Below are 17,240 nucleotides of genomic sequence, written 5' to 3'. Positions count from 1 at the left end.
TGTCACCGTGTGAGCCACCACACACTCACTCTTACACTTATTCTGTAGATTTGGGGATAAGTAGCCCACATATTCACGGAGCTGGTCAACAGGCCCGGGTGGGGACACACTCACGGGCACCAGCATCTCACTGAGGGAGGGCAGTGTCACAGCAGTGGTGAGGGAGACATTGCAACATTCAGGTTTGAAGTCTTGATCACTTAAAAGAGGAATAACTGCCGTAATCCAAGAGGGCATGATTTGCAACCAGGAAGTCCAGGCCCAGCAGTGCTGTCTGTGTAGACCCCCTCAGAACATGGAAAACATGCAGCCAGGATTCGATACCGAGGTGTAGAGTTGCCGTTATGGTGCCCAAGGTGTCAAGGATCTGGCCATTCACAGCACGTGCAGCAATAAGGTCGGCATTCAGGGGTCGTTTGCGCAGCGCTGAAACAGCCATACGGAAATCTGCAGTGATGAATGGATCCTGAGTCCACTAGTATGTTTAATTCAGTCTCTTCAATGCTTCACCTCACATATGAGGTACACTGCTGTGCTGTCGTATCAGGTGTTAGTGTACTACTGGTTGGAGGGATACACATTTCCTCCTCCAAAGGGCGGTAATCCTGTCTTTCTCCGGGGCCTCCATCAGCTCCCCGTTCACGGCAGCCACGATCAGGTGAGCGCCCCCTCAGTTCACCCCGGGGGCGACGTGAATGGCAGCCCTGCTCCCCACAAGCACACTGACAGTGACTGCCACAGCCTAAGGGAGGGGTTCTGTATTCACATCTCCAGCAACTGGACCGCAGCCTGTTATTTTCCTCTGCCATTCGTCTCATTTCTCTCATGTCTTCTGTAAGTCTGTCCATTGCTCTGTATAAACCACTTCCATCAGATATTGAATGCACCATAGCTGCTGCACCACTCCCAGCAGGAGTCTGGCGTAGCTGAGGGTTGACAGCCCTAATAACAAAATAGCTTACAATAATAATAAATGTAAATATTTCAAGTATGGACGGTGACGGGAACCACAAATACGTTTATCTGTAAGTGACAACAATTAAATATTCACAAATGATTAACATCAATGCCTTTCTGACTTTTGATAGTTTGTTAAATGAAGCTTATCTTATCTTAAAATATGTAAACACTGTCAGACACACAAGTACATGCTGCAGGTCGGCTTTTTTACTTATTAAATGTAATGGCCCATCTGGTTTCCAGGCAACGTGTGATGCCATGATAGTGCGTCCCATTCGTCGTTTTTATGCAATTCTCAGACCCTCACGGACTCACGCACTGGACGCCTGACGCCATTAAAGACTCTGAGTGTTCAGTGCTTAGGCTTTAGGGTGGAGATTGGGATTGGGCCCTAGACTCTGCTGGAGCCTCCTGCTCCTCTTAGACCCCACCCTCCTGCTGCGTCTCCTGTGCACACACCCCTCTGCTCATTATCCAGTCAGCACCTGCAAGCTTTTTCCATGCCACTGACTCTCCCCCTCATTTGTCTGTCAGCCAATAGTTTGCCAGCCAGCTCATCCTGCCACACACCTGTGGCTTGTTAGCTCATTACCCCTCAGTACTTAAACATCCATCTTGCCTTTGTCATTTGCCAGATTGTAGTTTAAGCTTCTGCCTGCTTTGCATCCTCTCTATTTCTGTATGTATTGCCTCTTTGATTTTCACCTGTGCTTGCTACCTGTTCCTGCTACCTGTTCCTGAACTTGTGCCTGTCGCCTCTGTACCTCTGCCTTACTCTGATTTGTGGTTTTGACCTCTGGAAAGGACTGTACTTTGCTCTGCCTGACAAACAAAGTAAAATAACTGTTGCTGCCTTACTCCTGCCTCTGCCCTGTGATTCTGCGTATGGGTTCTCTCTGATTTGTGACAGAGTGAGTGAACAGAAAGCTGCTCCAACTTGGTTATTAGAGTTCACAAGCTGTGAACGGACAACACCCACCTGAGGACAGGCGATTACATTTAAAGTGCTGACGTCAATAATCGCCTTGTGCTCATGTTAAATTACTGTGTGTCACTGTGTCACTGAGTGAAAAAAGTCATCATGAGGCTTTAAACATGTTCAGGGGGCTGGATGCGTGTGGTGCAAGTTGCTTCATAAGAACCTGACCTGAGTTCAAATAAAGATGCATTAGACTAATTCATATTGAAGAGGAAAGATAAACTTGGAACAACTCCACATTATAAAGACAAATCAATGATGCAAAGACCAGAGACAAAGAGAACAAAGATCAACAAGGAGACACAACAGACACCAACAAACAGGAAATGATTAGTTAAAGCAAACACTGTCAACAACATAACAACATAACATGAAGTTAAATCTTTTAGAAAAGTGGATTAAAACAGGAAAGTTACTTTTCACACACCAAATAACTCCCAAACTTTCAAAGCTGTGTAACCATGGCTTCTGTTTCCTTTTAAAGTCTATTAAAGAAAGTCCTGATAGATATTCAGCAGGTCTCATCTCTTTGATGGAGCACAAAGACATTTCTTTAAGCTGATACAAATGGCCGAAGATAAGATCTCACTGAGTCTCTCACATGGAATAACTGCTGCAAACAAAATGTCTGATCACAACTGGAACCACTTCCTCTACTGACGTCTGAAAATTCCTTTCCGCCTAAATGCTTGTCACAGACTTCTCAGTCAATCAGCTCATTTCAGAGACATTTCAGAGATTAAACAGAGACTGAAAAGTCATCAGGACCGCTTGATTCAGACCAAAACACATACAAAACATTTCATCACATTGTTTCATGGATGTTATGTATTTTCACTTCAAAACACAAAGCCTGACTTGGATGATCACAACCAACAACCGACACATATCACATGTTACAGCAGGAAAGTGTCGACACATTAAACCTACACTGGATCATCTTTCCAGAACAGTTAGTTTCTGTCATAAGAAACTGTGAATCTGATGTTAAGAGTCGACTGACGAGAGCATGTTGTGGGAATTCTTGGATAACATGAATCTGGAAAATCCTGCAGCTCTTAAATCAACTCCTCTAACAAACAAACAAACACAGATATCACATCATTACTGTAATTACTGGGTGTTTTTCTTTCTCTAGTTTTGGTCGAGGTCACTCACCTGATGAATTTCTTGCTGCGACACAATCAGCAGTCAAATTGAAAGTAATAAAAGTCACAAGGAAAGCTAAAAAGAATCAGGTTCTGTGAGATTGTTCACTTTGATTATTGTTTCTTCAGACTCTGTTCTTATTGGCTGTGTCAGATGATACAGACTCCTGATAGGTGTGATGACCACTCCCACCCTGCCTACCTGTGGTCACTCACTGCTTGTCTTTCAGGTATTGTGAGTTGGCATGTGGGTGCAGCTGGGCTGGGCCTCCAACACACCATGAAGGCCTGCCTTTCTTACAGTCACAGTGTATTTCTCTCTCAGCTGGGCCGGCTGCATCCTCCTCAGCCTTTGTCCTGTTTGGTTAGCAGCATCCATCACAGGCATCACACCACATTCTCCCTCATCCTCACTCTTCAGACATGACTGATAACTCTCATACTTGCACATCACATCAGTTTGTATGTTTGGTAATTAAAGTTAGATAAATTACTTTATGACTGATGTATGAGTGTGTGGCCTCCCTTTGTGTTACCAGCCCTGAGCCAGGTGGTAACAAATGGGGGCTCGTCAGTAAATTAAACTACTGTTGTGTAATTCATTTACAAAATGTACAAATGTTTTAATATAAACCGTCCAATCTTTCCACATGAAGATTCACAGCAGTTGAGTTTTAAAGGGATTTGTTCTATTTCACCTACAAAGGTGACATACTGATAAAGTAGCTGTAACAGTTTAAATGCATGGTGTGTTCAGGTGTTCCTCATGTAGTTGTAACTGTCTTTATCTATCAGGTGTTTGTTTTAGGGCTGGAGCATTTACAATATCCTCTAAATCAGTGGTTCCCATCCTTTTTCCCTTGGAGCCCCCCCGCTTGTATCGAAGAAACCACCTCCAGCATTTAAATCCTCTTGTACATTAATCTGAAGTCATTGGTCCAAAGCTGACGGTGTGTCAGGTGAAGTCTCTGTTTTACTATCAGGCACTATGATGTGTGAGTGAACAGAAAGCTGCTCCAACTTGGTTATTAGAGTTCACAAGCTGTGAACAGACAACACCCACCTGAGGACAGGTGATTACATTTAAAGTGCTGACGTCAACAATCGCCTTGTGCTGATGTGAAATTACTGATAGAATATTCTACTTTATTAATGAGTTGTTATGAGTTGAAATTTGACTGATTATTTTTCACTGAGTGAAAAAAGTCCTCACGAGTCTTTAAACATGTTCAGGGGGTTGGATGCGTGTGGTGCAAGTTGCTTCATAAGAACCTGACCTGAGTTCAAACCAAGATGCATGAGACTAATTCATATTGAAGAGGAAAGATAAACTTGGAACAACTCCACATTATAAAGACAAATCAATGATGCAAAGACCAGAGACAAAGAGAACAAAGATCAACAAGGAGACACAACAGACACCAACAAACAGGAAATGATTAGTTAAAGCAAACACTGTCAACAACATAACAACATAACATGAAGTTAAATCTTTTAGAAAAGCGGATTAAAACAGGAAAGTTACTTTTCACACACCAAATAACTCCCAAACTTTCAAAGCTGTGTAACCATGGCTTCTGTTTCCTTTTAAAGTCTATTAAAGAAAGTCTTGATAGATATTCAGCAGGTCTCATCTCTTTGATGGAGCACAAAGACATTTCTTTAAGCTGATACAAATGGCCGAAGATAAGATCTCACTGAGTCTCTCACATGGAATAACTGCTGCAAACAAAATGTCTGATCACAACTGGAACCACTTCCTCTACTGACGTCTGAAAATTCCTTTCCGCCTAAATGCTTGTCACAGACTTCTCAGTCAATCAGCTCATTTCAGAGACATTTCAGAGATTAAACAGAGACTGAAAAGTCATCAGGACCGCTTGATTCAGACCAAAACACATACAAAACATTTCATCACATTGTTTCATGGATGTTATGTATTTTCACTTCAAAACACAAAGCCTGACTTGGATGATCACAACCAACAACCGACACATATTACATGTTACAGCAGGAAAGTGTCGACACATTAAACCTACACTGGATCATGTTTCCAGAACAGTTAGTTTCTGTCATAAGAAACTGTGAATCTGATGTTAAGAGTCGACTGACGAGAGCATGTTGTGGGAATTCTTGGATAACATGAATCTGGAAAATCCTGCAGCTCTTAAATCAACTCCTCTAACAAACAAACAAACACAGATATCACATCATTACTGTAATTACTGGGTGTTTTTCTTTCTCTAGTTTTGGTCGAGGTCACTCACCTGATGAATTTCTTGCTGCGACACAATCAGCAGTCAAAGTGAAAGTAATAAAAGTCACAAGGAAAGCTAAAAAGAATCAGGTTCTGTGAGATTGTTCACTTTGATTATTGGTTCTCCAGACTCTGTTCTTATTGGCTGTGTCTGATGATACAGACTCCTGATACACCCTAAAAAAAATTTCAGTGGCTTTGTAAATATCACAAAAACAAAAAGTTAGAAAGTCTTGGCTTAAGTGATTGTTTGAGTTGGACACACCAAAATAAGTGCCTAAAAATCCAACAGTTTGTTTTGCCTTACATTTACAAGAATTGTTTAAGTTTATTTCATGAAAAGAATTTAGCATCTGACTAACAAATTACATTTTCAAGATATCCCTAATATATTAAGTGATTTTCTCTCAAAATATTTGAGAACGGAGTAGTTATACTGATTAGTTTCAAAAACAACAAGTTTTACTGAATCCAAGTCAGTGATCTTTGTCTTCAACAATAACCTAAGATATTGTCTAAGTTTCGCGCTAAATGTCATGACGTTGACACCCGTCACCGCGTCCTCGTAGGAAATCTGCCTTTTCGTCAGGGAACGTGATGGAACAGGCAGGAGGCACCATAGCGGGAGTACTTCAAAATCCGGGTAAGTAACCAGCTAGAACAAGGTGATTAAATATTGATTGATGAATATCAATATGTATTGATGTTTCTTAGTGCATAAACAGCTATATAGGCTGTAATGTTATAAATACTGTCGTGCTGCCATGCTGTCCTTACTTAAGCTATCATGGCGTCGACAAAGAAGCGAGCACGACGCACGACCAGAGAGGGTAGCGCAGTGTCACCTTAAGAGTGGTTTTCATATTTTTCTAACGTCCGAGCCAAATAAAAGGAAAAATGTCTGAGAGTTGTCTTTAACGTTTAACTGTCATTTATGGGGCGCAACGCGCTAGCTTATTTGTCCTCTTCTTAAAGTTGGCGGAGTGGGGGAGGGGGGTTCCTTCTCACACACACACACGCACACACAGAGTGGAGTGGAGTGCAGAGCAGAGAGGCCGCGGTGGAGACAGTGACCAGGTGAAGTAAATGTAACGTTTTATCGAGTTTAACAAGTCGAGTAAAAAGGGAATAATTCCACACACACAGCGGGCTGCAGAGCAGAGAGGCCGAGCTGGAGATTGTGAACCAGGAGAGTAAAAGTAACGTTTAATCGAGTTGATTATAACTCTGGCTTATTAAGCTATCAGTGATGTGCAAGCATGTTATTTCATGAGAGAATGACAACGATAGGTTAGTAAGTCTCTTTTAAAATGTGTTTAATCTATGACCATACGTCCGGGTTTCAAGCTCCGTGTCCTGAATCCCGATAAATATCCATAATAATATCTATACTTTAAACAAACCGAAGCGACAGACAGACAGACAGACAGACATGTGAGGAGCAGACAGCAGTGACAAGGGCAGGCGGGGGCCGGCTACGTGTGTTTCTACTTGCTGTAGAAGAGTAGAGATAACAATCTAATTCGAAAACAGTCAACAGTCTGTAGCCTAACTGCTTATGTTTTCCAAAAATCTTAAAATTTGTCAAATTCTTGTAAACTTAGATACTGGGTGAGACGACAGTCCCACAGCCCCCTACCCCTAACCAGCACTTCTGGCAGAGGACAGGAGAAAAGACTTTGATGTCATCTCAGGTATGTGCTCTTTATTTTTTCAAATATTCATTCAGTATTTAGATGTCAAGAATTACTTATGTTGCTGTCATTAAAATATTTCCCCAGTAAGATATTCAGTGTCCTATATAGTGACTTGGCTGTTGTAAACTTTAATGTTGCTGATCTAGAAACAGTAGTGGGTGGGGGGAATTTCAGAAAGTGGAAAATGTTGGAGTCACAGAACTGTATCCACAGTCTGGCAGCTGTAAATTGTCCTTATAAAGCATTGTATGTATTCTCTTAAGAACAGCGCTCTTGCCCAACTAAGTGTATGTTTTCATATCTGGGGGACACTTGATTATGGCAAAAGGAATCAAGCCTCCACCTGCTGAGCCTGCTCACTACAATCAATAATCAATTAGTTGTTCATATTAGGAGACCTGTCGTATTTTCTCTTTTGTATATTTACTATTTCTATTTAATAACACTTAAGTATTTTCTTATCTGATTACTCGATTAATCATTGGAATAATGGGTAGAATAATCGATTACTAAAAAAATCAATAGCTGAAGCCCTACTTTTAAGTACCATGTAATATGATTTAATTTCAGGTGTTATGGTTTTATTTATTGTTTGTCATGTAAGTATTATAAGCTTACTTTCAATCTCACCACTCTATGGTCTCATTCATTGTCCTGCCCACAGCACTGTCTGGTTACACCTGACAAGTAGGGTTGGATAGGTTTCGGTTTTACCAGTATGGTCTGGTGTAGGACCATAAACTATTTTAATTTAAAACAACCAGACTAAACCAGCATTTGTCAGGTGTAGATGGAAAGATCGAGTAGCGTGCGGCTAGTTAGCAGAAGCCCCAGGATAGTGGATAAACTCGCCACCACAGGATGTTGCCTCTGTTGTTTGGTAGTGTTAATAGAGCTTAAAGTCCTGTGAGGAGTTTTCTGATAGTTATGAAACGGACTGAAATTAATTCTGATGACTCTGTATGAGCTACAAAAGCAAACCAGACCATCAGCAACAAAATTGATAATTTCTGTATAGTTATTTTTAATACCTGAAACTGCTAGCGAGGAGGTAGGTGTCAGATGAAGCGATCAGAATCAGGTTTATTGCCAAGTACGTTGACACAGGAATTTGTTTTGGTGGTTTTGGTGCAGAACAATTAACACAGAACTAGAATAAAAATAAGTAACTGATGAACTGCACGCTGCCTTTGTTTACATTTTCCAGGGCAAAAATTTTAAGTGAGACATGCATGTGACTGTTAAAGAAAGCAGAATCAGATTAGTTGTTAAAAACCACCACTTAAGCATGTACAGGACAAAATCAGCAAAGGGATGAGGTAGCTTTGTCCACAGGGGTTTGCCAAAATCAACACAAACTGAAAGTTCCTCACAGGAGTTTTAAAGTTGTGCACAGAATGCTGCTTAACTATTCCAGCCAATGTTTACAAGAAGTGATGCATGTTATACTTTCTAACATTGTTTCACACTCGTACTTCAGTATGAAGCCTTGTTTTGATCTGTTCAGTTTGTTGTGTTAAAGCTACTGCATTAGGCTGTAAGTACAAACACTTCCTGTGTATGTACTCTAAAAATAGAAATGTAATTAAATAATATGAAGCTTGTAATTATATTGTCACAGGCTGCGTCCAAATAAATTATTGTATGGGAAACCCTGGAAATTTCAACTAATGTAATCCCAGATGATTGTAAGGCAAGGTCATAAATATTGTGTGTCTTATGAAATGCATGCTGAGAGTTAGTCCTAATCAGTTTTGTATACCATGTCTGCAGCATGCTACTGATGAACCAGTCGATGGACAAGAGGAGTTGGCAGAGGAGGTGATCAAGATTTACTTGCTGTGGAACAAAAATGGGTCAGTCAGTGAACCTACTGATGTTGGGATTGTGATTGAGGGCATCCCTGTCCTCAGGAGTCTTGGAACTCTTGCCAGAGCCTGCTGCTATTTGTTGGGACTAACATATGCCCTAGACATGAAGTACCCCAAAGGTCTAAAATACAGTTTTGAGGTATTCCAAAAATTAATACCGGAGCTTGGTCCTGGAAACCTTTCTAACAAGGTTCAGAGACTGAAAAATTACCTGTGTACGTAGTTGCTGACTCCTATTTGTCAGGATGCAGAAGTTTTGATTATTGTTTCTGTTATCAGAAAAGTTTCTCCAGACTCTGTTCTTATTGGCTGTGTCTGATGATACAGACTCCTGATAGGTGTGATGACCACTCCCACCCTGCCTACCTGTTGTCACTCACTGCTTATCTTTCAGGTATTGTGAGTTGGCATGTGGGTGCAGCTGGGCTGGGCCTCCAACACACCATGAAGGCCTGCCTTTCTTACAGTCACAGTGTATTTCTCTCTCAGCTGGGCCGGCTGCATCCTCCTCAGCCTTTGTCCTGTTTGGTTAGCAGCATCCATCACAGGCATCACACCACATTCTCCCTCATCCTCACTCTTCAGACATGACTGATAACTCTCATACTTGCACATCACATCAGTTTGTATGTTTGGTAATTAAAGTTAAATAAATTACTTTATGACTGATTAATGAGTGTGTGGCCTCCCTTTGTGTTACCAGCCCTGAGCCAGGTGGTAACAAATGGGGGCTCGTCAGTAAATTAAACTACTGTTGTGTAATTCATTTACAAAATGTACAAATGTTTTAATATAAACCGTCCAATCTTTCCACATGAAGATTCACAGCAGTTGAGTTTTAAAAGGGATTTGTTCTATTTCACCTACAAAGGTGACATACTGATAAAGTAGCTGTAACAGTTTAAATGCATGGTGTGTTCAGGTGTTCCCCGTGTAGTTGTAACTGTCTTTATCTATCAGGTGTTTGTTTTAGGGCTGGAGCATTTACAATATCCTCTCCATCAGTGGTTCCCAACCTTTTTTCCTTGGAGCCCCCCCGCTTGTATCTAAGAAACCACCTCCAGCATTTAAATCCTCTTGTGCATTAATCTGAAGTCATTGGTCTAAAGCTGACGGTGTGTCAGGTGAAGTTTCTGTTTTACCATCAGGCACTATGATGTGTGAGTGAACAGAAAGCTGCTCCAACTTGGTTATTAGAGTTCACAAGCTGTGAACGGACAACACCCACCTGAGGACAGGTGATTACATTTAAAGTGCTGACGTCAACAATCGCCTTGTGCTGATGTAAAATTACTGATAGAATATTCTTCTTTATTAATGAGTTGTTATGACCCTTAGTTGAGTTGAAATTTGACTGATTATGACCTGAGTTCAAATTAAGATGCATGAGACTAATTCATATTGAAGAGGAAAGATAAACTTGGAACAACTCCACATTATAAAGACAAATCAATGATGCAAAGACCAGAGACAAAGAGAACAAAGATCAACAAGGAGACACAACAGACACCAACCAACAGGAAATGATTAGTTAAAGCAAACACTGTCAAAAACATAACAACATAACATGAAGTTAAATCTTTTAGAAAAGTGGATTAAAACAGGAAAGTTACTTTTCACACACCAAATAACTCCCAAACATTCAAAGCTGTGTAACCATGGCTTCTGTTTCCTTTTAAAGTCTATTAAAAAAAGTCTTGATAGATATTCAGCAGGTCTCATCTCTTTGATGGAGCACAAAGACATTTCTTTAAGCTGATACAAATGGCTGAAGATAAGATCTCACTGAGTCTCTTACATGGAATAACTGCTGCAAACAAAATGTCTGATCACAACTGGAACCACTTCCTCTACTGACGTCTGAAAATTCCTTTCCGCCTAAATGCTTGTCACAGACTTCTCAGTCAATCAGCTCATTTCAGAGACATTTCAGAGATTAAACAGAGACTGAAAAGTCAAAATGTTTGTTTGCATTGAAGTGGAATGAATCAAGAAAGCATTTCAAATGTCTCATGCTCTAAATCAAACCATGTAAAGGGTTCATCTCGAGTGTGAAGTTGCCCTACAAACTCAGAGAAAAATGGAGGAGCACAGCCTGTGACCTGCAAGAGCTGCGAGGGCAGAGATCAATGTTTTCAGATCTTGTCAGATTTATTGAAAAGCAAGTCAAGATTGCATCAGATCCCTTGTTTGGCAACATTCATGACATACAACTGGTATCTCAAAGGCCAGTGAAAGAAACCAAAAGGTACAAAGGAAGCAGTTTCGCTACCAATGTTACTGCTATAGAGGGAAAGGTCAAACCAGAAAGGATGGAGAAAAAGGAAAGCTCCATCTTTTCCTCTACTTACCAAGGCTGTTCGTTCTGCAAAAGGGGTGGGCACTCATTGGAAAGGTGCTCACATTTCAAAGAGAAGATTCACAGAGACAAGATCAACATTATCAAGGAGAAGGGGATCTGTTTTGGCTGTCTGCAAGTAGGCCACATTAGCAGAGACTGTAGGAGTCGATTGGAGTGTAATGTGTGTAGCCAAAAGCACCCAGGAATTCTTCATATTGAACATCAAGATAAAGGAACACCCACAGGACACTCAGCACAGCCAGCTAAATCAAAGATGAGCACTGCTGCTGCTGTACGCCAGACATGTGGGCATGTTGGGGCCGGTTGTGAGGACGACTGTATCTTGTCTATTGTGCCAGTCCAAGTAAAGAGTCAAAAAGGTGATAAGGTGTTGCAAACCTACGCTTTCTTGGACCCTGGAAGCTCTGGTACATTCTGCACAAATTGTCTGGCACAGCGGTTGAATGTGAGTAGACGAAGAAGCCGCATTCTGCTACGAACAATGGGTCAGGAAAAGACTGTGGACAGTCATGTAATAGCAGGTTTGGAAATGTCTGGATTGGACAAGGACGACTTCAGACTTCGGATGTTTTCACTCAAAAGTGTATGCCTGTGACCAAGCTGAATATTCCAAAGCAGGAAGATGTTGATCAATGGCCATACTTGAGTGGTATTGCACTCCAGGAAATTGACTCTGGCATAGACTTGCTTATTGGAACAAACGCATCAAAGGTGATGGAACCATGGGAGGTGGTTAATAGCCAAGGAGGTGGACCCTATGCAGTGAGAACCAAAGTGGGATGGGTTCTTAATGGCCCACTTCGAGGTGGGAATGACAGCAGTAAACAAACAGGCTGTTGTGCCATAACTACAAACCGAATCTCCGTTGCAAACATCGAAGAAATGTTGGTTAATCAATACAATCATGATTTCAGCAAGAAGTCATCAGAGGAACAGGCTGAAATGTCAAGAAGACATCAGAGGAACAGGCTGAAATGTCAAGAAGACATTCAGTTTATGAATATTGCGGAAAGCTCAGCAGTACTTAAAGATGGCCATTATCTCTGGACCTACCTTTCAGGCATAAAAATCCTACCTTGCCAAACAACCGCTGTATTGCAGGACAGAGTTTGTCTCTCTAGTCTGATAAGGAAATTTGGAAAGAATGACAAGTTCAAAGAGGAATATACACCTTTTCTCTGTTATGTAATCAAGCAAGGCTACGCTGAGATTGTTCCAGTAGACCAACTTGATCAGAGTGATGGAAAGATCTGGTATATTCCACATCACGGTGTATACCACTCCAGGAAAGGAAAGTTGAGAGTGGTGTTTGATTGTGGAGCAGTGTACAAGGGAACGTCACTAAACTTTCAACTGTTACCAGGGCCCAATCTCACAAACTCTCTCATTGGCGTCCTTATCACATTCCGACAGGAGCCTGTTGCAGTGATGGCTGACATCCAGGCAATGTTCCATCAGGTCAAGGTCTCAGACAAGGACATCAACTTTCTCACTTTTTTGTGGTGGCCACAGGGAGATACCAAGCAAGTTCCAGTTGAATATCGCATGACAGTTCACCTGTTTGGAGCTGTGTCATTGCCTAGTTGTGCGAATTAACTAAGAAAGAACGCAGATGAGAACCAGTCTTAGTTCTCCACAGAAGTGGTCAGTACCATCAAACGCAATTTATACGTGGATGATTGCTTAAAGTCTTTATCATCAGAGGAGGAAGTAATACAGATGGTGAAAGACCTGACTGATGTCTGTCATAAGGGGGGAGTTTACATTGCATTACAGTGCAGGAACGACCACAGACAAGAAGAGGCATCCTGTCGGTAGTCAGTTCCCTGTATGATACTTTGTGATTTCTTTCCCCTTTAACTCTGCCAGCCAAGTTGATATTACAGGAGTTGTGCCAGAGGAACTATGGATGGGATGAAAGGATTCCCCAGCCCTTTTCTCAAAGGTGGTTTGAATGGCTACAGGGTCTTGAAAAGATAGTAGAGTTTAAAGTGGATCGTTGTTTCAAACCCAAAGATTTTGGAAAACACATCAATGCAAAGCTGCACCACTTTATGGATGAAAGTCAACAGGGATATGGTACTGTGTCTTTTCCGAGGTTTGAGAACAGTGACAAAAGGCTGCACGTTGCGTTCCTCTTCGGAAAGGCCAGAGTTGCACCACTAAAACAAACCACTATTCCCCGGATGGAACTCACAGCTGTTGTACTCGCTGTACGAGTTGATAAAATGCTTCAGAAGGAGTTACAACTACAACTGCAAGGATCATCCTTTTGGACAGACAGTACAACAGTCTTAAAATACATCAGAAACGAAACCAAGCATTTTCACACCTTTGTTGCAAATAGGATAGCTGTCATAAGAGAAGCAACTGACATTCAGCAATGGCTATATATTGGTTCTAAGGAGAATCCAGTTGATGAAGCATCCAGAGGCATGCAAGTGGATGACTTCCTGATAAACAGAAGGTGGATTCATGGACCAGAGTTTCTGTCTCAGCCAGAGGAGGAATGGCCTACATCCAACTTTGATCTCAGTGTGATCTCTTCTAATGACCCAGAGGTTAAGAGGGATCTGACAGTTAACTTCATTGCTAGAGACACAGATAATCACACCATTGTTTTGATAAACTACTTCTCAACTTGGAAGAAACTGAAAACTGCTTGGTTTATGAGACTGAAACAATTGCTTAGATGTCTAAACCATAAAAGAAAGGAAATCCATGCTACCATCAGCATAATTGAAAATGACCCAGAGAAACAAATGACAGCTTTGGAGAAAAGGATGAACAACTTTAAAACCACGATCAGCAGACAAGGTTTACTTCCCGAAGATTACACACAGACAGTTATTGGGTTTGTGCAAGGTCAAAGGTTCAAATTACCTTATTGAAATCTGGCATGAATGTCAAGAAAGACAGTCAACTGTACAAACTTGATCCAGTATGGGAGGAGGGAGTACTGAGAGTGGGTGGTAGTCTCAATAGAGCAGCAATGCCAGAGGAAACTAAACACCCTGTTATCCTGTCTAAGGATTTACATGTTTCCACACTTATACTGCAAAACATCCATCAACAGCTAGGACACGGAGGAAGGAATCACATGCTGTGCCATCTCAGGAAAAAGGACTGGATAACAAACGCCAATTCTGCTGCAAGAAAGGTCATATCCAAATGTGTCACATGCAGACGTCACAGAGGAAAGATTGCTGTACAAAAAATGTACAAATCTTCACCTGCTTCACCAGTATGGCTGTTCATCTGGAGGTTGCGCACACTCTAGATACAGATTCATGTATAAATGCTATACGAAGGTTCATCTGCAGAAGAGGACAGGTATCTAGCATAAGATCTGACAATGGTACAAATTTTGTTGGAGCCAACAGAGAAATGAGAAAGGCTCTGGCTACATTAAACCACAACAGGATCCAAGGTGCCCTTGTACAGGACAAAGTGACATGGAACTTTAATCCTCCAGCAGCATCCCATCATGGCGGCATATGGTAGCACCTGATACGCTCAGTGAGGAATGTGCTCAACTCTGTTCTCCGCCAACAATCACTTGATGATGAAGGGTTGCAAACTGTCCTCTGGGAGGTAGAGGCTATTCTGAATAGAAGACCAATCACTAAAGTTTCAGATGAGACAGATGACTTGGAGGCTCTCACACCCAATCACATCCTTCTCTTAAAGGGAAACCCAGCTTTACCACCTGGACTTTTTGAAAAGGGAGATCTATACATCAGAAGGAGGTGGAGGCAGGTGCAGTATATAGCTGACCTTTTTTGGAAGCGATGGATCTCGGAATATTTGCCTGTAATGCAAGAGAGACAGAAATGGACCGGCGTAAAAAGGAACCTCACTCCTGGAGACACTGGGCCTCATTTACGAACAGTGCGTACACACAAATCTGTGCTTGAACTGTGCGTACACACGTTTGACGCACACATCTTGGATTCATCAATTTATTCTTACCTGAATTTCTTCTTACTCTGCGAACAAATTTAGAACTCCCTCAGACCATGCGTACGCAAGAATGATGAAATAAATGTCCTAGGAAATGTTAACACACACCCTTTTAACTAAATGCATACTGTATAAAAAAAAAAAAAAAGGCTTCAATAAACAACAATAATTGAATTTACTAGTGTATGGACCAAACGTAAATGCCGTGTCATCCTCATAATTTATTGTCATATAATTAAAATCTTCAATTATAGCAGTTGAGTTAGTTTATTAAGTTTACAATAGAGTAGACCATATGAAAATGTTCAAATTGAAATGTAACTTTTGTTACAATTGTTTCTATTTCTGATGATGTGACATTTTTCTTTTTTCCTTTTGAGGCCATCTTTCACGTTCTTTCAGCTTCTCCGTAACATCGCTCTCTTCATGCGGTACCAAACAGATGTCCTTATATAGAGAAATAGAGGCGTGGCAGTATGCTGATTGCAGATCGCGAAGACACGCCTGTCAATTTAGAATGGTTCTGATTTACATACGCTGTTACATGCGCTCCCCCTACTGGCTGTTTGTGTTAAGGTCTGTTCTCACCCTGTTAATTCTTTCAGGTGTGGGTGATTCACCTGATGGAGGAGAGCCCATAAAAGGGAGGGGCAGAAACACGACACTCTCTCTTCCTCTTTGTCTGATGGTTCACAGCAGCAGCAGGAGCAGCTGAAAATACTCCTTTGTTAATTTGAGTGTGCTTTGTGCTTTCTTTAATTATTTTCTGATGGGACCGCTAGTCTAGTTTTCGGTTTTGTTTCTTTACTAGGGTTTAGTTTTTGGTTAAGTTTAGGGAAGGAGGAAAGACACCAGATCCTACGGCCCTTTGTGGGCTGGTCTGAGTGTCTTCCTGCTTTTGTTTGGTTTGGCCGGCCCATCAGTATTTGTTTAAGTTTGATTTTGAAATGGGTTGTTTTGTGGGTTATTCTGATTTGATGAATAAATTCTTGTTGTTTTTGGCAAACTCTGACTCTTTATTATGTTTGGCCTCTTTGATTTGAGAGCCTTTGGTAAGGTCGTAACAACGCACAGTGGTGAGAACAAAATTGGCCGGTACGCATGTGTCATAAATCCGACGGTGATTTTGCGCAAGTACTTATTTTTTGCGGAGAGTAAGAACATTTCTGCGCAGATATTAGTGAATGAGGCCCATTGTCATTATTGCAGACTCTACAGCTCCCAGAGGCTCTTGGATGATGGGTAAAGTTTTTGGAGCTAAACCTGATGCCAAAGGCTTAGTACGGACTGTATGGCTTAAAACAAAAAACAGCGTACTGGAAAGGCTTATCACAAAGCTCTGCTTGTTATTGGAGGCAACAGATTAAGACTGTTCCTGAGGACGAGTGGAATTGTCACAAAAATGAAGATTCAGCAAATTCTGACACCTTCTTAAGAATGCTACGTTGGTTAATATTTTGTGTTGATAGCTCCTTTAAAATGTATGTGTAATTGTGTTTAAATAGTGCACAATTAGGGGCCGGAGTGTAGGAGCTATTGTCTCTTTGTTCTCTGAGTGGGCATAGGAGTGCCCTGAGCATGTGACCAGTCGTTGACTGGATTCATGTAAAGGTAGTAGGTGTGTCACTGGGGGGGTCATGCACCAGGCAGGGAACTCAGGTTTTTACCAGGTCAACGGGAAAAAAAATGTTTGTTTGCATTGAAGTGGAATAAATGAAATGATTAATGTAAACATTTGAATGCAGGACTTTAACTTGTAACAAAATTTTTCTACACTGTGCTACTTTTATCAAAGAGAAAGATCCGAGTACTTCTTCTGTTTCAGCCACAGATAAACTACCCCTGCTTGTGAGGGGAGAATTAAGAGCAGCTCTCTAGTTCCCCCTGCTGGCAGAAGAGTATAGCACTCTTATGACAGAGGCTATAGAAGTTAACATGTCTGCAGCCACAGCCGAGCTGTTAAAGACAAAGGCCTTCATTTAATATAATATAAAATAAAAAGC

At 41.3% G+C, this 17,240-nt stretch overlaps 1 protein-coding gene across 1 annotated transcript in view; it reads right to left on the bottom strand.

Annotated features, from left to right (window-relative positions):
• LOC138609942 (uncharacterized) overlaps window positions 1–3,184 on the bottom strand; it is a 59,244-nt gene extending 56,060 nt beyond the window's left edge. The window contains exon 1 of the mRNA XM_069682629.1: window positions 3,098–3,184. The gene's annotated coding sequence lies outside the window, so the exon portion shown is untranslated. The remainder of the gene's footprint in view (window positions 1–3,097) is intronic.
• Between the last annotated feature and the right edge of the window lie 14,056 nt (window positions 3,185–17,240).

This window comes from Semicossyphus pulcher, unplaced genomic scaffold, assembly GCF_022749685.1.
Source record: "Semicossyphus pulcher isolate SPU_LCO1_2020_fin unplaced genomic scaffold, fSemPul1.0.p SCAF_6, whole genome shotgun sequence".
NCBI lineage: Eukaryota > Metazoa > Chordata > Actinopteri > Labriformes > Labridae > Semicossyphus > Semicossyphus pulcher.
Note: the sequence above shows the minus strand (reverse complement) of the source record. Positions and strands in the feature narration are given on the sequence as shown.